The sequence below is a fragment of the Somniosus microcephalus genome, unplaced genomic scaffold (genome assembly GCF_052327205.1).
Source record: "Somniosus microcephalus isolate GS21.2 unplaced genomic scaffold, FLI_Smic_1.0 unresolved_chr7, whole genome shotgun sequence".
Taxonomy (NCBI): Eukaryota; Metazoa; Chordata; class Chondrichthyes; order Squaliformes; family Somniosidae; genus Somniosus; species Somniosus microcephalus.
The window spans coordinates 44,046,573-44,068,274 of NW_028225185.1; the positions used below are offsets into that span (position 1 = coordinate 44,046,573).

A 21,702-nucleotide genomic window follows, 5' to 3' on the forward strand; every position below is an offset into this window, starting at 1 on the left:
AACCCCACCTTCTCCCATCTCCTCAACCCCACCTTCTCCCCATCTCCCTCAAACCCACCTTCTCCCCATCTCCCTCAATCCCACCTTCAATCCCATCTCCCTCAATCCCACCTTGTCCCCATCTCCCTCAACCCCACTTCTCCCCATCTCCCTCAATCCCACCTTCTCCCCATCTCCCTCAACCCCACCTTCTCCCCATCTCCCCTCAACCCCACCTTCTCCCCATCTCCCTCACCCCACCTTCTCCCCATCTCCCTCAACCCCACCTTCCCCCATCTCCCTCCACCCCACCTTCTCCCCATCTCCCTCAACCCCACCTTCTCCCCCATCTCCCTCAACCCCACTTCTCCCCATCTCCCTCAACCCCACCTTCTCCCCATCTCCCTCAATCCCACCCTTCTCCCCATCTCCCTCAACCCCACCTTCTCCCCATCTCCCTCAAACCCACCTTCTCCCCATCTCCTCCACCCCACCTTCCCCATCTCCCTCAACCCACCTTCTCCCCATCTCCCTCAACCCCCACTTCTCCCCATCTCCCTCAACCCCACCTTCTCCCCATCTCCTCCACCCCAACCTTCCCCCATCTCCCTCAACTCCCACCTTCTCCCCATCTCCCTCAACCCCACCTTCTCCCCATCTCCCTCAACCCCACCTTCCCCCCATTTCCCTCAACCCCACCTTCTCCCCATCTCCCTCAACCCCCACCTTCTCCCCAACTCCCTCAACCCCACCTTCTCCCCATTCCCTCCTCCCCACTTTCTCCCCATCTCCCTCAACCCCACCTTCTCCCCATCTCCCTCAACCCCACCTTCTCCCATCTCCCTCAATCCCACCTTCTCCCCATCTCCCTCAACCCCACCTTCTCCCCATCTCCCTCAACCCCACCTTCTCCCCATCTCCCTCCACCCCACCTTCTCCCCATCTCCCCCAACCCACCTTCTCCCCATCTCCCTCAACCCCACCTTCTCCCCATCTCCCTCAACCCCACCTTCTCCCCATCTCCCTCCACCCCACCTTCTCCCCATCTCCCTCAACCCCACCTTCTCCCCATCTCCCTCAACCCCACCTTCTCCCCATCTCCCCCACCGCACCTTCCCCCATCTCCCTCCACCCCACCTTCTCTCCATCTCCCTTAACCCCACCTTCTCTCCATGCCCCTCAACCCCACCTTCCTCCCATCTCCCCCACCCCACCACCTCCCCATCTCCCTCAATCCCACCTTCCCCCCATCTCCCCACCCCACCACCTCCCCATCTCCCTCCACCCCACCTCTCCCATCTCCCTCAACCCCACCTTCTCCCCATCTCCCTCCCACCCCACCTCCCCATCTCCCTCAACCCCACCTTCTCCCCATCTCCCTCAATCGCACCTTCTCCCCATCTCCCTCAACACCACCTTCTCTCCATCTCCCTCCACCCCACCTTCTCTCCATCTCCCTCAACCCCACCTTCTCACCATCTCCCTCAACCCCACCTTCCCCCCATCTCCCCCCACCCCACCACCTCCCCATCTCCCTCAACCCCAACTTTCCCCATCTCCCTCAACCCCACCTTCCCGCCATCTCCCTCAATCCCACCTTCCCCCCATCTCCCCACCCCACCACCTCCCCATCTCCCCCACCCCACCTTCTCCCCATCTCCCTCAACCCCACCTTCTCTCCATCTCCCTCAACCCCACCTTCTCGCCATCTCCCTCAATCCCACCTTCTCCCCATCTCCCTCAACCCCACCTTCTCCCCATCTCCCTCAACCCCACCTTCTCCCATCTCCCTCAATCCCACCTTCTCCCCATCTCCCTCAACCCCACCTTCTCCCCATCTCCCTCAACCCCACCTTCTCCCATCTCCCTCAATCCCACCTTCTCCCCATCTCCCTCAATCCCACCTTCTCCCCATCTCCCTCAATCCCACCTTCTCCCCATCTCCCTCAATCCCACCTTCTCCCATCTCCCTCAACCCCACCTGCTCCCCATCTCCCTCAATCCCACCTTCTCCCCATCTCCCTCAACCCACCTTCTCCCATCCCCCTCAATCCCACCTTCTCCCCATCTCCCTCAATCCCACCTTCTCCCCATCTCCCTCAATCCCACCTTCTCCCATCTCCCTCAATCCCACCTTCTCCCCATCTCCCTCAATCCCACCTTCTCCCCATCTCCCTCAATCCCACCTTCTCCCCATCTCCCTCAATCCCACCTTCTCCCCATCTCCCTCAATCCCACCTTCTCCCCATCTCCCTCAACCCCACCTTCTCCCATCTCCCTCAACCCCACCTTCTCCCATCTCCCTCAAGCCCACCTTCTCCCATCTCCCTCAAGCCCACCTTCTCCCCATCTCCCTCAACCCCACCTTCTCCCCATCTCCCTCAACCCCACCTTCTCCCCATCTCCCTCAACCCCACCTCCTCCCCATCTCCCTCAACCCCACCTTCTCCCCATCTCCCTCAACCCCACCTTCTCCCCATCTCCCTCAACCCCACCTCCTCCCCATCTCCCTCAACCCCACCTTCTCCCCATCTCCCTCAACCCCACCTTCTCCCCATCTCCCTCAAACCCACCTTCTCCCCATCTCCCTCAATCCCACCTTCATCCCATCTCCCTCAATCCCACCTTGTCCCCATCTCCCTCAACCCCACCTTCTCCCATCTCCCTCAATCCCACCTTCTCCCCATCTCCCTCAACCCCACCTTCTCCCCATCTCCCCCACCCCACCTTCTCCCCATCTCCCCACCCCACCTTCTCCCCATCTGCCTCAACCCCACCTTCCCCCATCTCCCTCCACCCCACCTTCTCCCCATCTCCCTCAACCCCACCTTCTCCCCATCTCCCTCAACCCCACCTTCTCCCCATCTCCCTCAACCCTACCTTCTCCCCATCTCCCTCAATCCCACCTTCTCCCCATCTCCCTCAACCCCACCTTCTCCCCATCTCCCTCAAACCCACCTTCTCCCCATCTCCTCCACCCCACCTTCCCCCATCTCCCTCAACTCCACCTTCTCCCCATCTCCCTCAACCCCACCTTCTCCCCATCTCCCTCAACCCCACCTTCTCCCCATCTCCTCCACCCCACCTTCCCCCATCTCCCTCAACTCCACCTTCTCCCCATCTCCCTCAACCCCACCTTCTCCCCATCTCCCTCAACCCCACCTTCCCCCCATTCCCTCAACCCCACCTTCTCCCCATCTCCCTCAACCCCCACCTTCTCCCCAACTCCCTCAACCCCACCTTCCCCCATTTCCCTCCACCCCACTTTCTCCCCATCTCCCTCAACCCCCACCTTCTCCCCATCTCCCTCAACCCCACCTTCTCCCATCTCCCTCAATCCCACCTTCTCCCCATCTCCCTCAACCCCACCTTCTCCCCATCTCCCTCAACCCCACCTTCTCCCCATCTCCCTCCACCCCACCTTCTCCCCATCTCCCCCACCCGACCTTCTCCCCATCTCCCTCAACCCCACCTTCTCCCCATCTCCCTCAACCCCACCTTCTCCCCATCTCCCTCCACCCCACCTTCTCCCCATCTCCCTCAACCCCACCTTCTCCCCATCTCCCCCACCGCACCTTCCCCCATCTCCCTCCACCCCACCTTCTCTCCATCTCCCTTAACCCCACCTTCTCTCCATGCCCCTCAACCCCACCTTCCTCCCATCTCCCCCACCCCACCACCTCCCCATCTCCCTCAATCCCACCTTCCCCCCATCTCCCCACCCCACCACCTCCCCATCTCCCTCCACCCCACCTTCTCCCCATCTCCCTCAACCCCACCTTCTCCCCATCTCCCTCCACCCCACCTCCCCATCTCCCTCAACCCCACCTTCTCCCCATCTCCCTCAATCGCACCTTCTCCCCATCTCCTTCAACACCACCTTCTCTCCATCTCCCTCCACCCCACCTTCTCTCCATCTCCCTCAATCCCACCTTCTCACCATCTCCCTCAACCCCACCTTCCCCCCATCTCCCCCACCCCACCACCTCCCCATCTCCCTCAACCCCAACTTTCCCCCATCTCCCTCAACCCCACCTTCCCGCCATCTCCCTCAATCCCACCTTCCCCCCATCTCCCCACCCCACCACCTCCCCATCTCCCCCACCCCACCTTCTCCCCATCTCCCTCAACCCCACCTTCTCTCCATCTCCCTCAACCCCACCTTCTCGCCATCTCCCTCAATCCCACCTTCTCCCCATCTCCCTCAACCCCACCTTCTCCCCATCTCCCTCAACCCCACCTTCTCCCATCTCCCTCAATCCCACCTTCTCCCCATCTCCCTCAACCCCACCTTCTCCCCATCTCCCTCAACCCCACCTTCTCCCATCTCCCTCAATCCCACCTTCTCCCCATCTCCCTCAATCCCACCTTCTCCCCATCTCCCTCAATCCCACCTTCTCCCCATCTCCCTCAATCCCACCTTCTCCCCATCTCCCTCAACCCCACCTGCTCCCCATCTCCCTCAATCCCACCTTCTCCCCATCTCCCTCAACCCCACCTTCTCCCATCCCCCTCAATCCCACCTTCTCCCCATCTCCCTCAATCCCACCTTCTCCCCATCTCCCTCAATCCCACCTTCTCCCCATCTCCCTCAATCCCACCTTCTCCCCATCTCCCTCAATCCCACCTTCTCCCCATCTCCCTCAATCCCACCTTCTCCCCATCTCCCTCAATCCCACCTTCTCCCCATCTCCCTCAATCCCACCTTCTCCCCATCTCCCTCAACCCACCTTCTCCCATCTCCCTCAACCCCACCTTCTCCCATCTCCCTCAAGCCCACCTTCTCCCATCTCCCTCAAGCCCACCTTCTCCCCATCTCCCTCAACCCCACCTTCTCCCCATCTCCCTCAACCTCACCTTCCCCCCATCTCCCTCAACCCCACCTTCCCCCATCTCCCTCAACCCCACCTTCCCCCCATTTCCCTCAACCCCACCTTCTCCCCATCTCCCTCAACCCCACCTTCTCCCCATCTCCCTCAACCCCACCTTCTCCCCATCTCTCCCTCAACCCCACCTTCCCCCATCTCCCTCAACCCCACCTTCCCCCCACCTCGCTCAACCCCACCTTCTCCCCATCTCCCTCAATCCCACCTTCTCCCCATCTCCCTCCACCCCACCTTCTCTCCATCTCCCTCAACCCCACCTTCTCCCCATCTCCCTCAACCCCACCTTCTCCCCATCTCCCTCAACCCCACCTTCTCCCCATCTCCCTCAACCCCACCTTCTCCCCATCTCCCTCAATCCCACCTTCTCCCCATCTCCCACAATCCCACCTTCTCCCCATCTCCCTCAATCCCACCTTCTCCCCATCTCCCTCAACCCCACCTTCTCCCATCCCCCTCAACCCCACCTTCTCCCCATCTCCCTCAATCCCACCTTCTCCCCCATCTCCCTCAATCCCACCTTCTCCCCATCTCCCTCAACCCCACCTTCTCCCATCTCCCTCAACCGCACCTTCTCCCATCTCCCTCAAGCCCACCTTCTCCCCATGTCCCTCAACCCCACCTTCTCTCCATCTCCCTCAACCCCACCTTCTCCCCATCTCTCCCTCAACCCCACCTTCCCCCATCTCCCTCAACCCCACCTTCCCCCCATTTCCCTCAACCCCACATTCTCCCCATCTCCCTCAACCCCACCTTCTCTCCATCTCCCTCAACCCCACCTTCTCCCATCTCCCTCAACCCCACCTTCTCCCATCTCCCTCAACCCCACCTTCTCCCATCTCCCTCAACCCCACCTTCTCCCATCTCCCTCAAGCCCACCTTCTCCCCATGTCCCTCAACCCCACCTTCTCTCCATCTCCCTCAACCCCACCTTCTCCCCATCTCTCCCTCAACCCCACCTTCCCCCATCTCCCTCAACCCCACCTTCCCCCCATTTCCCTCAACCCCACCTTCTCCCCATCTCCCTCAACCCCACCTTCTCTCCATCTCCCTCAACCCCACCTTCTCCCCATCTCCCTCAACCCCACCTTCTCCCCATCTCCCTCAACCCCACCTTCTCCCCATCTCCCTCAACCCCACCTTCTCCCCATCTCCCTCAACCCCACCTTCTCCCGATCTCCCTCAATCCCACCTTCTCTCCATCTCCCTCAACCCCACCTTCCCCCATCACCCCAACTTCTCCCATCTGCTTCAAGCCCACTTTCTCCCCATATCCCTCGATCCCAACTTCTCCCCCTCTCCCTCGATCCCAACTTCTCCCCATCTCCCACAATCCTACCATCTCCCTCCACCCCACCTTCTCCCCATCTCCCTCAATCCCACCTTCTCCCCATCTCCCTCCACCTCCACCTACCCAAGTCTTTCCCTCATTGCGTGTTCTTGCCAAGCAGGCCATGTTGTGTCCAGTTTTCTCTCCGCACTTGAACCGGTGGCGCCACCCTCCTTGCCGTCCCCCCGCCGCCCCCGGCAAAAAGAAAATAACATCCACGAACAATCTTGTAAAAAAGTTCTCTTCAGACGCAATCTGCCGAAGCTCTTTCAGCACCCAGGGGGTTAAACTCAGCCGCCTGTCGGCACATTCACTGACTCTGCCCTTGACTTGTCCTTGAGATGCTGACGGTTCCTGTAGTTCCCAGTGCAAGTGTCTCCGACATTCATTCTCCTGTAATGCAGCGGCACTTCAGTGAGGCTGCACAGGTCACCTCGAGGGTGTTGCGGGGGGGCGGGGGTTCTGAGACCAACAACCCCGCGATTCTTCTCCCATCTTGCCCGATCTCCTTGCCTCCCCTCACCAACGGGCGGGAGACCTCCGGAGCACGACAGCAGAAATAGATTGCACCGTGAAATAGAGCGCAGCCTGGTGCCGGTTGACGGGAGAGGGGTGTCTCGCGTGTTCATCTCACGTTCCCCTGTCAGCAGAGGCGATAACGCATTTAAAATCGCACCACAGGGGCTAACTGCGCAGGAGGAGGCCATTCGGCCCAAAGTGTCCCTGCCGGCTCTTAGCCAGAGCATCTTCCCACTGCCCCGCTCTCTCCACATAGCCCTGTATCAATCCCCAAACTAATCCCACTCTCCCGCTCTCTCCCCATAGCCCTGTATCAACCCCCACACTGATCCCACTGCCCCGCTCTCTCCCCATAGCCCTGTATCAATCCCTAACTAATCCCACTGCCCTGCTCTCTCCCCATAGCCCTGTATCAATCCCCAAACTAATCCCACTCTCCCGCTCTCTCCCCATAGCCCTGTATCAACCCCCACACTGATCCCACTGCCCCGCTCTCTCCCCATAGCCCTGTATCAACCCCCAAACTAATCCCACTCTCCCGCTCCCTCCCCATAGCCCTGTATCAATCCCCAAACTAATCCCACTCTCCCGCTCTCTCCCCATAGCCCTGTATCAACCCCCACACTGATCCCACTGCCCCGCTCTCTCCCCATAGCCCTGTATCAATCCCCAAACTAATCCCACTGCCCCGCGCTCTCCCCGTAGCCCTGTATCAATCCCTAACTAATCCCACTGCCCCGCTCTCTCCCCATAGCCCTGTATCAATCCCACACTAATCCCACTGCCCCGCTCTCTCCCCATAGCCCTGTATCAATCCCACACTAATCCCACTGCCCTGCTCTCTCCCCATAGCCCTGCATCAATCCGCAAACTAATCTCACTGCACTGCTCTCTCCCCATAGCCCTGCATCAATCCCCAAACTAATCCCACTGCCCCGCTCTCTCCGCATAGCCCTGTATCAATCCCCAAACTAATCCCACTGCCCAGCTCTCTCCCCATAGCCCTGTATCAATCCCACACGAATCCCACTGCCCCGCTCTCTCCCCATAGCCCTGTATCAATCCCACACTAATCCCACTGCCCCACTCTCTCCCCATAGCCCTGTATCAATCCCAAACTAATCCCACTGCCCCGCTCTCTCCCCATAGTCCTGTATCAATCCCCACACTAATCCCACTGCCCCGCTCTCCCCATAGCCCTGTATCAATCCACAAACTAATCCCACTGCCCCGCTCTCTCCCCATAGCCCTGTATCAATCCCACACGAATCCCACTGCCCCGCTCTCTCCCCATAGCCCTGTATCAATCCCACACTAATCCCACTGCCCCACTCTCTACCCATAGCCCTGTATCAATCCCAAACTAATCCCACTGCCCCGCTCTCTCCCCATAGTCCTGTATCAATCCCCACACTAATCCCACTGCCCCGCTCTCCCCATAGCCCTGTATCAATCCACAAACTAATCCCATTGTCCCGCTCTCTCCCCATAGCCCTGTATCAATCCGCAAACTAATCTCACTGCCCTGCTCTCTCCCCATAGCCCTGTATCAATCCCCAAACTAATCCCATTGCCCCGCTCTCTCCGCATAGCCCTGCATCAATCCCCAAACTAATCCCACTGCCCCGCTCTCTCCCCATAGCCCTGTATTAATCCCAAACTAATCCCACTGCCCCGCTCTCTCCCCATAGCCCTGTATTAATCCCAAACTAATCCAACTGGCCCGCTCTCTCCCCACAGCTCTGTATCAATCCGCAAACTAATTTCACTGCCCCGCTCTCTCCCCATAGCCCTGCATCAATCCCCAAACTAATCCCACTGCCCCGCTCTCTCCCCATAGCCCTGCATCAATCCCCAAACTAATCCCACTGCCCCGCTCTCTCCCCATAGCCCTGCATCAATCCCCAAACTAATCCCACTGCCCCGCTCTCTCCCCATAGCCCTGTATCAATCCCCAAACTAATCCCACTGCCCCGCTCTCTCCCCAAAGCCCTGTATCAATCCCCAAACTGATCCCACTGACCCGTTCTCTCCCCATAGCCCTGTATCAATCCCCAAACTAATCCCACTGCCCCGCTCTCCCCATAGCCCTGTATCAATCCCCAAACTAATCCCACTGCCCCGCTCTCCCCATAGCCCTGTATCAATCCCAAACGAATCCCACTGCCCCGCTCTCTCCCCATAGCCCTGTATCAATCCCCAACCTAATCCCACTGCCCCCCTCTCTCCCCATAGCCCTTTATCAATCCCCAAACTAATCCCACTGCCCCGCTCTCTCCCCATAGCCCTGTATCAATCCCCAAACTAATCCCACTGCCCCCTCTCTCCCCATAGCCCTTTATCAATCCCCAAACTAATCCCACTGCCCCGCTCTCTCCCCATAGCCCTGTATCAACCCCCAAACTGATCCCACTGCCCTGCTCTCTCCCCATAGCCCTGTATCAACCCCCAAACTAATCCCACTGCCCCGCTCTCCCCCATAGCCCTGCATCAATCCCCAAACTAATCCCACTGCCCCGCTCTCTCCCCCATAGCCCTGTATCAATCCCCAACCTAATCCCACTGCCCCCCTCATTCCCCATAGCCCTGTATCAATCCCCAAACTAATCCCACTGCCCCGCTCTCTCCCCATAGCCCTGTATTAATCCCCAAACTAATCCCACTGCCCCGCTCTCCCCCCACAGCCCTGTATCAATCCCCAAACTAATCCCACTGACCCGCTCTCTCCCCATAGCCCTGTATCAATCCCCAAACTAATCCCACTGCCCCGCTCTCCCCCCATAGCCCTGTATCAATCCCCAACCTAGTCCCACTGCCCCGCTCGCTCCCCATAGCCCTGTATCAATCCCCAAACTAATCCCACTGCCCCGCGCTCTCCCCATAGCCCTGTATCAACCCCCAAACTGATCCCACTGACCCGTTCTCTCCCCATAGCCCTGTATCAATCCCCAAACTAATCCCACTGCCCCGCTCTCTCCCCATAGCCCTGTATCAACCCCCAAACTAATCCCACTGCCCCGCTCTCTCCCCATAGCCCTGTATCAATCCCCAAACTAATCCCACTGCCCCGCTCTCTCCCCATAGCCCAGTATCAATCCCCAAACTAATCCCACTGCCCCACTCACTCCCCATAGCCCTGTATCAATCCCCAAACTAATCCCATTGCCCCACTCAGTCCCCATAGCCCTGTATCAATCCCCAAACTAATCCCACTGCCCCGCTCTCCCCATAGCCCTGTATCAACCCCCAAACTGATCCCACTGCCCCGCTCTCTCCCCATAGCCCTGTATCAACCCCCAAACTAACCCCACTGCCCCGCTCTCTCCCCATAGCCCTGTGTCAATCCCCAAACTAATCCCACTGCCCCACTCTCTCCCCATAGCCCTGTCTCAACCCCCAAACTAATCCCACTGCCCCACTCTCTCCCCATAGCCCTGTGTCAATCCCCAAACTAATCCCACTGCCCCGCTTTCTCCCCATAGCCCTGTATCAATCCCCAAACTAATCCCATTGCCCCACTCAGTCCCCATAGCCCTGTATCAATCCCCAAACTAATCCCACTGCCCCGCTCTCCCCATAGCCCTGTATCAACCCCCAAACTGATCCCACTGCCCCGCTCTCTCCCCATAGCCCTGTATCAACCCCCAAACTAATCCCACTGCCCCGCTCTCTCCCCATAGCACTGTATCAACCCCCAAACTGATCCCACTGCCCCACTCTCTCCCCATAGCCCTGTCTCAACCCCCAAACTAATCCCACTGACCCGTTCTCTCCCCATAGCCCTGTATCAACCCCCAAGCTAATCCCACTGCCCCGCTCTCTCCCCATAGCCCTGTATCAATCCCCAAACTGATCCCACTGCCCCGCTCTCTCCCCATAGCCCTGTATCAACCCCCAAACTAATCCCACTGTCCCGCTCTCCCACCATAGCCCTGTATCAATCCCCAAACTGATCCCACTGCCCCGCTCTCTCCCCATAGCCCTGTATCAACCCCCAAACTAATCCCACTGCCCCGCTCACTCCCCATAGCCCTGTATCAATCCCCAAACTAATCCCACTGACCCGTTCTCTCCCCATAGCCCTGTATTAATCCCCAAACTAATCCCACTGCCCCGCTCTCTCCCCATAGCCCTGTATCAACCCCCAAACTAAGCCCACTGCCCCGCTCTCTCCCCATAGCCCTGTATCAACCCCCAAACTAATCCCACTCTCCCGCTCTCTCCCCATAGCCCTGTATCAACCCCCACACTGATCCCACTGCCCCGCTCTCTCCCCATAGCCCTGTGTCAATCCCCAAACTAATCCCACTGCCCCGCTTTCTCCCCATAGCCCTGTATCAATCCCCAAACTAATCCAATTGCCCCACTCAGTCCCCATAGCCCTGTATCAATCCCCAAACAAATCCCACTGCCCTGCTCTCTCCCCACAGCCCTGCATCAATCCGCAAACTAATCTCACTGCCCCACTCTCTCCCCATAGCCCTGCATCAATCCCCAAACTAATCCCACTGCCCCGCTCTCTCCGCATAGCCCTGTATCAATCCCACACTAATCCCACTGCCCCGCTCTCTCCCCATAGCCCTGTATCAATCCCATACTAATCCCACTGCCCCGCTCTCTCCCCATAGTCCTGTATCAATCCCCACACTAATCCCACTGCCCTGCTCTCTCCCCATAGCCCTGTATCAATCCCCGAACTAATCCCTCTGCCCTCCTCTCCCCATAGCCCTGTATCAATCCCCAAACTAATCCCACTGCCCCGCTCTCTCCCCATAGCCCTGTATCAACCCCCAAACTGATCCCACTGCCCCGCTCTCTCCCCATAGCCCTGTATCAACCCCCAAACTAATCCCACTGCCCCGCTCTCCCCCCATAGCCCTGCATCAATCCCCAAACTAATCCCACTGCCCCGCTCTCTCCCCCATTGCCCTGTATCAATCCCCAACCTAATCCCACTGCCCCCCTCACTCCCCATAGCCCTGTATCAATTCCCAAACTAATCCCACTGCCCCGCTCTCTCCCCATAGCCCTGTATTAATCCCCAAACTAATCCCACTGCCCCGCTCTCCCCCCACAGCCCTGTATCAATCCCCAAACTAATCCCACTGACCCGCTCTCTCCCCATAGCCCTGTATCAATCCCCAAACTAATCCCACTGCCCCGCTCTCCCCCCATAGCCCTGTATCAATCCCCAACCTAATCCCACTGCCCCGCTCTCTCCCCATAGCCCTGTATCAATCCCCAAACTAATCCCACTGCCCCGCGCTCTCCCCATAGCCCTGTATCAACCCCCAAACTGATCCCACTGACCCGTTCTCTCCCCATAGCCCTGTATCAATCCCCAAACTAATCCCACTGCCCCGCTCTCTCCCCATAGCCCTGTATCAATCCCCAAACTAATCCCACTGCCGAGCTCTCTCCCCATAGCCCTGTATCACTCCCCAAACTAATCCCACTGCCCCGCTCTCTCCCCACAGCCCTGTATCAACCCCCAAACTGATCCCACTGCCCCGCTCTCTCCCCATAGCCCAGTATCAATCCCCAAACTGATCCCACTGCCCCGCTCTCTCCCCATAGCCCTGTATCAATCCCCAAACTAATCCCACTGCCCCGCTCTCTCCCCATAGCCCTGTATCAACCCCCAAACTGATCCCACTGCCCCGCTCTCCCCATAGCCCTGTCTCAACCCCCAAACTAATCCCACTGACCCGTTCTCTCCCCATAGCCCTGTATCAACCCCCAAGCTAATCCCACTGCCCCGCTCTCTCCCCATAGCCCTGTATCAACCCCCAAACTAATCCCACTGCCCCGCTCACTCCCCATAGCCCTGTTTCAATCCCCAAACTAATCCCACTGACCCGTTCTCTCCCCATAGCCCTGTATCAACCCCCAAACTAAGCCCACTGCCCCGCTCTCTCCCCATAGCCCTGTATCAACCCCCAAACTGATCCCACTGACCCGTTCTCTCCACATAGCCCTGTATCAACCCCCAAACTAAGCCCACTGCCCCGCTCTCTCCACATAGCCCTGTATCAACCCCCAAACTAATCCCACTGCCCCGCTCTCTCCCCATAGCCCTGTATCAACCCCCAAACTAATCCCACTCTCCCGCTCTCTCCCCATAGCCCTGTATCAACCCCCACACTGATCCCACTGCCCCGCTCTCTCCCCATAGCCCTGTATCAATCCCCAAACGAATCCCACTGCCCCGCTTTCTCCCCATAGCCCTGTATTAATCCCCAAACTAATCCCATTGCCCCACTCACTTCCCATAGCCCTGTATCAATCCCCAAACTAATCCCACTGCCCCGCTTTCTCCCCATAGCCCTGTATTAATCCCCAAACTAATCCCATTGCCCCACTCACTCCCCATAGCTCTGTATCAATCCCCAAACTAATCCCACTGCCCCGCTCTCTCCCCACAGCCCTGCATCAATCCGCAAACTAATCTCACTGCACTGCTCTCTCCGCATAGCCCTGTATCAATCCCACACTAATCCCACTGCCCCGCTCTCTCCCCATAGCCCTGTATCAATCCCACACTAATCCCACTGCCCCACTCTCTCCCCATAGCCCTGTATCAATCCCACACTAATCCCACTGCCCCGCTCTCTCCCCATAGTCCTGTATCAATCCCCACACTAATCCCACTGCCCTGCTCTCTACCCATAGCCCTGTATCAATCCCCAAACTAATCCCACTGCCCCGCTCTCTCCCCATAGCCCTGTATCAATCCCCAATCTAATCCCACTGCACCGCTCTCTCCCCATAGCCCTGTATCAATCCCAAACTAATCCCACTGCCCCGCTCTCCCCATAGCCCTGTATCAATCCCCAAACTAATCCCACTGCCCCCCTCTCTCCCCATAGCCCTGTATCAATCCCCAAATTAAGCCCACTGCCCCGCTCTCTCCCCATAGCCCTGTATCAATCCCCAAACTAATCCCACTGCCCCGCTCTCCCCCCACAGCCCTGTATCAATCCCCAAACTAATCCCACTGCCCCGCTCTCTCCCCATAGCCCTGTATCAATCCCCAAACTAATCCCACTGCCCCGCTCTCCCCCCATAGCCCTGTATCAATCCCCAACCTAATCCCACTGCCCCGCTCTCTCCCCATAGCCCTGTATCAATCCCCAAACTGATCCCACTGCCCCGCGCTCTCCCCATAGCCCTGTATCAATCCCCAAACTAATCCCACTGCCCCGCTCTCTCCCCATAGCCCTGTATGAATCCCCAAACTAATCCCACTGCCGCGCTCTCTCCCCATAGCCCTGTATCAGTCCCCAAACTAATCCCACTGCCCCGCTCTCTCCCCACAGCCCTGTATCAACCCCCAAACTGATCCCACTGCCCCGCTCTCTCCCCATAGCCCAGTATCAATCCCCAAACTAATCCCACTGCCCCACTCACTCCCCATAGCCCTGTATCAATCCCCAAACTAATCCCACTGCCCCGCTATCTCCCCATAGCCCTGTATCAACCCCCAAACTGATCCCACTGACCCGTCCTCTCCCCATAGCCCTGTATCAATCCCCAAACTAATCCCACTGCCCGCCCTCTCCCCATAGCCCTGTATCAATCCCGAAACTAATCCCACTGCCCCGCTCTCTCCCCATAGCCCTGTATTAATCCCCAAACTAATCCCACTGCCTCGCTCTCCCCCATAGCCCTGTATCAATCCCCAAACTAATCCCACTGCCCCGCTCTCCCCCATAGCCCTGTATCAACCCCCAAACTAATCCCACTGCCCCGCTCTCTCCCCATAGCCCTGTATCAATCCCCAATCTAATCCCACTGCCCTGCTCTCTCCCCATAGCCCAGTATCAATCCCCAAACTAATCCCACTGCCCCGCTCTCTCCCCATAGCCCTGTATCAATTCCCAATCTAATCCCACTGCCCCAGTCTCTCCCCCCATAGCCCTGTATCAATCCCCAAACCAATCCCACTGACCCGCTCTCTCCCCATAACCCTGTATCAATCCCCAATCTAATCCCACTGCCCTGCTCTCTCCCTATAGCCCTGTATCAATCCCCAAACTAATCCCACTGCCCCGCTCTCTCCCCACAGCCCTGTATCAATCCCCAAACTAATCCCACTGCCCCACTCTCTCCCAATAGCCCTGTATCAATCCCAAACTAATCTACTGCCCCGCTCTCTCCCCATAGCCCTGTATCAATCCCAAACTAATCCCACTGCTCCGCTCTCTCCCCATAGCCCTGTATCAATCCCCAAACTAATCCCACTGCCCCGCTCTCTCCCCATAGCCCAGTATCAATCCCCAAACTAATCCACTGCCCCAGTCTCTCCCCCCATAGCCCTGTATCAATCCCCAAACCAATCCCACTGACCCGCTCTCTCCCCATAGCCCTGTATCAATCCCCAATCTAATTCCACTGCCCTGCTCTCTCCCTATAGCCCTGTATCAATCCCCAAGCTAATCCCACTGCCCCGCTCTCTCCCCATAGCTCTGTGTCAATCCCAAACGAATGTCACTGCCCCGCTCTCTCCCCATAGACCTGTATCAATCCCCAAACTAATCCCACTGCCCCGCTCTCTCCCCATAGCCCTGTATCAATCCCCAAACTAATCCCACTTCCCCGCTCTCTCCCCATAGCCCTGTATCAATCCCCAAGCTAATCCCACTGCCCCGCTCTCTCCCCATAGCCCTGTATCAATCTCCAAACTAATCCCACTGCCCCACTCTCTCCCCATAGCCCTGTGTCAATCCCAAACTAATCCCACTGCCCCGCTCTCTCCCCATAGCCCTGTATCAATCCCCAAGCTAATCCCACTGCCCCGCTCTCTCCCCATAGCTCTGTGTCAATCCCAAACTAATGTCACTGCCCCGCTCTCTCCCCATAACCCTGTATCAATCTCCAAACTAATCCCACTGCCCCACTCTCTCCCCATAGCCCTGTGTCAATCCCAAACTAATTCCACTGCCCGCCCTCTCCCCATAGCCCTGTATCAATCCCGAAACTAATCCCACTACCCCGCTCTCTCCCCATAGCCCTGTATCAACCCCCAAACTAATCCCACTGCCCCGCTCTCTCCCCATAGCCCTGTATCAACCCCCAAACTGAACCCACTGCCCCGCTCTCTCCCCATAGCCCTGTCTCAATCCCCAAACTAATCCCACTGCCCGCCCTCTCCCCATAGCCCTGTATCAACCCCGAAACTAATCCCACTACCCCGCTCTCTCCCCATAGCCCTGTATCAACCCCCAAACTGATCCCACTGCCCCGCTCTCTCCCCATAGCCCTGTATCAACCCCCAAACTAATCCCACTGCCCCGCTCTCTCCCCATAGCCCTGTATCAACCCCCAAACTGATCCCACTGCCCCGCTCTCTCCCCATAGCCCTGTCTCAATCCCCAAACTAATCCCACTGACCCGTTCTCTCCCCATAGCCCTGTATCAATCCCCAATCTAATTCCACTGCCCTGCTCTCTCCCTATAGCCCTGTATCAATCCCCAAACTAATCCCACTGCCCCGCTCTCCCCATAGCCCTGTATCAATCCCCAAGCTAATCCCACTGCCCCGCTCTCTCCCCATAGCTCTGTGTCAATCCCAAACTAATGTCACTGCCCCGCTCTCTCCCCATAACCCTGTATCAATCTCCAAACTAATCCCACTGCCCCACTCTCTCCCCACAGCCCTGTGTCAATCCCAAACTAATCCCACTGCCCGCCCTCTCCCCATAGCCCTGTATCAATCCCGAAACTAATCCCACTACCCCGCTCTCTCCCCATAGCCCTGTGTCAACCCCCAAACTGATCCCACTGCCCCGCTCTCTCCCCATAGCCCTGTATCAACCCCCAAACTAATCCCACTGCCCCGCTCTCTCCCCATAGCCCTGTATCAACCCCCAAACTGATCCCACTGCCCCGCTCTCTCCCCATAGCCCTGTCTCAATCCCCAAACTAATCCCACTGACCCGTTCTCTCCCCATAGCCCTGTTTCAACCCCCAAACTAATCCCACTGCCCCGCTCTCTCCCCATAGCCCTGTATCAATCCCCAAACTGATCCCACTGCCCCGCTCTCTCCCCATAGCCCTGTATCAATCCCCAAACTAATCCCACTGCCCCGCTCTCTCCCCATAGCCCTGTATTAATCCCCAAACTAATCCCACTGCCTCGCTCTCCCCCATAGCCCTGTATCAACCCCCAAACTAATCCCACTGCCCCGCTCTCCCCCATAGCCCTGTATCAACCCCCAAACTAATCCCACTGCCCCGCTCTCTCCCCATAGCCCTGTATCAATCCCCAATCTAATCCCACTGCCCTGCTCTCTCCCCATAGCCCTGTATCAATCCCCAAACCAATCCCACTGACCCGCTCTCTCCCCATAGCCCTCTATCAATCCCCAATCTAATCCCACTGCCCTGCTCTCTCCCTATAGCCCTGTATCAATCCCCAAACTAATCCCACTGCCCCGCTCTCTCCCCATAGCCCTGTATCAATCCCCAAGCTAATCCCACTGCCCCGCTCTCTCCCCATAGCTCTGTGTCAATCCCAAACTAATGTCACTGCCCCGCTCTGTCCCCATAACCCTGTATCAACCCCCAAACTAATCCCACTGCCCCACTCTCTCCCCATAGCCCTGTATCAATCCCAAACTAATCCCACTGCCCCGCTCTCTCCCCATAGCCCTGTATCAATCCCAAACTAATCTACTGCCCCGCTCTCTCCCCATAGCCCTGTATCAATCCCAAACTAATCCCACTGCTCCGCTCTCTCCCCATAGCCCTGTATCAATCCCCAAACTAATCCCACTGCCCCGCTCTCTCCCCATAGCCCTGTATCAATCCCAAACTAATCCCACTGCCCCGCTCTCTCTCCATAGCCCTGTATCAATCCGAAACTAATCCCACTGTCCCGCTCGCTCCCCATAGCCCTGTATCAATCCCAAACTAATCCCACTGCCCCACTCTCTCCCCATAGCCCTGTGTCAATCCCAAACTAATGCCACTGCCCTGCTCTCTCCCCATAGCCCTGTATCAATCCCAAACTAATCTACTGCCCCGCTCTCTCCCCATAGCCCTGTATCAATCCCAAACTAATCCCACTGCTCCGCTCTCTCCCCATAGCCCTGTATCAATCCCCAAACTAATCCCACTGTCCCGCTCATTCCCCATAGCCCTGTGTCAATCCAGAACGAGTGATGTTGGTTGAGGGATAAATATTGGCCCCAGGACAGCGGGGAGAACTCCCCCCTGCTCTTCTTCCAATAGTGGCCGTGGGATCTTTTACATCCACCTGAGAGGGCAGACAGTGCGGTGCTCCCTCAGTACTCCACCTCCGACAGTGCGGCGCTCCCTCAGTACTGCCCCTCCGACAGTGCGGCGCTCCCTCAGTACCGCCCCTCCAACAGTGCGGCGCTCCCTCAGTACCACCCCTCCGACAGTGCAGCGCTCCCTCAGTACCGCCCCTCCGACAGTGCGGCGCTCCCTCAGTACTGCCCCTCCGACAGTGCGGCGCTCCCTCAGTACCGCCCCCTCCGACAGTGCGGTGCTCCCTCAGTACCGCCCCCTCCGACAGTGCGGCGCTCCCTCAGTACCGCCCCTCCGACAGTGCGGCGCTCCCTCAGTACCGCCCCTCCGACAGTGCGGCGCTCCCTCAGTACCCGCCCCTCCGACAGTGCGGCACTCCCTCAGTACCGCCCCTCCGACAGTGCGGCGCTCCCTCAGTACCGCCCCTCCGACAGTGTGGCGCTCCCTCAGTACCGCTCCTCCGACAGTGCGGCGCTCCCTCAGTGCTGCCCCTCCGACAGTGCGGCGCTCCCTCAGCACCGCCCCTCCGACAGTGCGGCGCTCCCTCAGTACTGCCCCTCCGACAGTGCGGCGCTCCCTCAGTACCGCCCCTCCGACAGTGCGGCGCTCTCTCAGTACTGCCCCTCCGACAGTGCGGCGCTCCCTCAGTACCGCCCCTCCGACAGTGCGGCGCTCTCTCAGTACTGCCCCTCCGACAGTGCGGCGCTCTCTCAGTACCGCCCCTCCGACAGTGCGGCGCTCCCTCAGTACCGCCCCTCCGACAGTGCAGTGCTCCCTTAGTACCGCCCCTCCGACAGTGCGGCGCTCCCTCAGTACTTTCACCGGGGGAGTGTCTGGCCTGGATTACGGGGCTCGAGTCTCTGGAGTTGGGGGCTCGAACCCATGACCTTCTGACTCAGAGGCGAGAGCGAGAACATTGAGCTAAGGGGATGAACAGGTTAATCTCTAACACAAATAAGACAACAATCGTTAGGCCAACAAATATTATAGCCTCGTAGATCGTTTGGCTGAGGAGCAGCGTACCAAAGAGATTTAATTAAAATCTCCCTGCAGATAGAATTAATATTAATATCCACAAATATTTAATTGCAATTAAACAATTAGTGTTTTCCCCCCTGGCTTGGTGAAGGTACCGAACTCAGTGGAGTCTAAACTGGGTGGATGAGAAAAGACTTCTGCATTTCCCCGGCGCCTTTCGCCTCCTCAGGACATCGCAAAGCACTTGACACCCAATGAAGGACTTTTTTTGAAATGTGGCCACTCTTGTAACGTAAGAAACGGGGCAGCCAATTTGCACACAGCAAGATCCCACCTAGAGCAGTGAGTTGATAGAAACATAGAAGATAGGAGCAGGAGTCGGCCATTCGGCCCCTCGAGCCTGCTCCGCCATTCAATGAGATCATGGCTGATCATCCAAACTCAGTACCCTATTCCTGCCTTCTCCCCATATCCCTTGATCACTTTAGCCTTAAGAAATATATCTAACTCCTTCTTGAATATATTTAATGAATTGGCCTCAACTGCCTTCTGTGGCAGAGAATTCCACAGGTTCACCACTCTCTGGGTGGAGCACGGTGGCATAGTGGTTAGCACTGTTGCCTCACAGCGCCAGGGACCCGGGTTCGAATCCGGCCTCGGGTGACTGTCTGTGTGCAGTTTGCACATTCTCCCCGTGTTTGCGTGGGTTTCCTCCGGGTGCTCCGGTTTCCTCCCACAGTCCAAAGATGTGCGGGTTAGGTTGATTGGCTATGATAAATTGACCCTTAGTGTTAGGGGGATTAAATATGTGGGGTTACGGGGATAGGGTGGGATATGTGTTGGTGTAGGGGTTACGGGGATCGGGTGGGATATGTGTCGGTGCAGGCTCGATGGGCCAAAATGGCCTCTATCTGCACTGTGGGGTTTCTGTGATTCTGTGAAAAAATTCCTCCTCATCTCTGTCCTAAATGGCCTCCTCCTTATCCTTAGACCGTGACCCCTAGTTCTGGACTCCCCGACCATCGGGAACATCCTTCCTGCATCTAGTCTGTCGAGTCCTGTTAGAATTTTAGAAGTTTCAATGAGATCCCCTCTCATTCTTCTAAACTCCAGCGAATATAAGCCCAATCGACCCAATCTCTCCTCATACGTCATTCCTGCCATCCCAGGTATCAGCCTGGTGAATTTTCGCTGAACTCCTTCCATGGCAAGAACATCCTTCCTCAGACAAGGTGACCAAAACTGCACACAATACTCAAGGTGTGGTCTCACCAAGGCCCTGTACAACTGCAGCAAGACATCCTTGTTCCTGTACTCAAATCCTCTCGCTTTGAAGGTCAACATACCATTTGCCTTCTTAACCACCTGCTGCACCTGCATGCTTACCTTCAGCGACTGGTGCACAAGGACGCCGAGGTCTCGTTGCACTTCCCCTTCTCCCAATCTATTGCCATTTAGATAATAATCTGCCTTCCTGCTACCAAAGTGTATAACCTCGCATTTATCCACATTAAACTGCATTTGCCATGCATCTGCCCAATCACCCCACCTGTCCAAATCATCCTGGAGTTTCTCGGCATCCTCCTCACAGCACACACGCCCACCCAGCTTTGTGTCGTCTACCAAACTCAGTGGAGTCTAAACTGGGTGGATGAGAAAAGACTTCTGCATTTCCCCAGTGCCTATCCCCGCCTCAGGACGTCCCAAAGCGCTTGACACCCAATGAAGGACTTTTTTTGAAATGTGGACACTGCTGTAATGTGGGAAACGGGCCAGCCAATTTGCGCACAGCAAGATCCCACCGACAGCAGTGAGTTAATGGCCGGCACTTGAGCGCGCCCGTGCGACAGGCGCTAACCGGCCTACTAAGCCCCGACATTGGGGGCAGGAAAGTGCATGCTGGTTACGAGACCAAAGTGCGCGACCCCGCCATATTGGTGTAGGTAAAGAAAATAGGCGATATGGGGAGAAGGTGGGTCGGTGGGGTTGAGGGATATGGGGAAAGGTGGGTGGGTGGGGTTGAGGGATATGGGGAAAGGTGGGTAGGTGGGGTTGAGGGAGATGGGAGAAGGTGGGTAGGTGGGGTTGAGGGATATGGGGCAAGGTGGGTAGGTGGGGTTGAGGGAGATGGGAGAAGGTGGGTGGGTGGGGTTGAGGGATATGGGGAAAGGTGGGTAGGTGGGGTTGGGGGATATGGGGAAAGGTGGGTAGGTGGGGTTGAGGGATATGGGGAGAAGGTGGGTGGGTGGGGTTGAGGGATATGGGGAAAGGTGGGTAGGTGGGGTTGAGGGATATGGGGAGAAGGTGGGTGGGTGGGGTTGAGGGATATGGGGAGAAGGTGGGTGGGTGGGGTTGAGGGAGATGGGGAGAAGGTGGGTAGGTGGGGTTGAGGGATATGGGGAAAGGTGGGTAGGTGGGTTTGAGGGAGATGGGGAGAAGGTGGGTAGGTGGGGTTGAGGGAGATGGGGAGAAGGTGGGTGGGTGGGGTTGGGGAGATGGGGAGAAGGTGGGTAGGTGGGGTTGAGGGAGATGGGGAGATGGTGGGTAGGTGGGGTTGAGGGATATGCGGAGAAGGTGGGCAGGTGGGTTTGAGGATATGGGGAGAAGGTGGGTAGGTGGGGTTGGGGGATATGGGGAGAAGGTGGGTGGGTGGGGTTGAGGGAGATGGGGAGAAGGTGGGTAGGTGGGGTTGAGGGAGATGGGGAGAAGGTGGGTAGGTGGGGTTGAGGGAGATGGGGA

The 21,702-nt window shown here is 57.6% G+C and overlaps 1 protein-coding gene across 1 annotated transcript in view; it reads left to right on the forward strand.

Moving 5' to 3' along the window:
• The window catches only part of LOC147086856 (plasma membrane calcium-transporting ATPase 3-like), a 158,234-nt gene that overhangs the window by 22,771 nt on the left and 113,761 nt on the right, over window positions 1-21,702 (forward strand). The gene's annotated exons all lie outside the window — the stretch shown is intronic.